Here is an 821-nt window from a genome sequence, read left to right as displayed (position 1 = left end):
CACACATATACATATGATTTTCCCCTTTCTTTCTTTACAGAGACAACCTTTTGTTTGAAAATATCAGTTAACTAGAGACAAAAATACCCTCTACCCCCCCCTGCAGGTGATAAATCACTCGCGATACCAGGACTAGTGCATTTAGCCCCACTGTAGGGTGACAACTGACTGTAACCAAAATGCTGTGTAATGTGCCTTGTCGTGACACAACATCCGGTAACATATCTAGCTTGAGATTAATGTCGTTGGCGTATTTGTTTTGTATCGAGATAAGAACAAGCAGAAGTTATTTAGTTAATAACAGCCACTTGCTTCCTGAAAATATTGTGGGGTGTAAGTAGGTAGAAAGTTATTATGAAATTGTTGGTCGTATTTGTGCTGTTTTGAGAGATAAAAAGGGGGGGAAGGGGTTTTGCTAAGGGAAAGGGTGTTGGGGACCCCTTGTTGTGGTTCAGTAGGTTTGAGATTTTAGCCATTTATTTTGTTAATGGTAACATAGTCCTGGTGTTTTAAGTTTCATTATTGTTGCCATGCAGTTGTTATATATTTTTTTTACGGCCTAACCTCGCTCGTGCCTATTTCTACTTTTATTTTCTCTTCTTTTTCCTTTTTCAGGGAGGGCGATGGATCTATGGATTTTCCTTCCTGTGTGTCTATGTCTTTAGCTCCCTTTTTATACCGATTTTCATTCTTCCTCTTCCTTCTCTTGTACCTCGTCCGTCATCTGCCCCACCCCCCCCACCTCCACGTCTCTCCCACACACTTCCTCTCCTTTTTCCTTACTCCTCCAGTTATAAAACTATATTTTGCTCTTATTGCAC

The sequence above is a fragment of the Penaeus monodon genome, chromosome 23 (genome assembly GCF_015228065.2).
Source record: "Penaeus monodon isolate SGIC_2016 chromosome 23, NSTDA_Pmon_1, whole genome shotgun sequence".
NCBI lineage: Eukaryota > Metazoa > Arthropoda > Malacostraca > Decapoda > Penaeidae > Penaeus > Penaeus monodon.
This window is presented reverse-complemented; position numbering follows the sequence as displayed.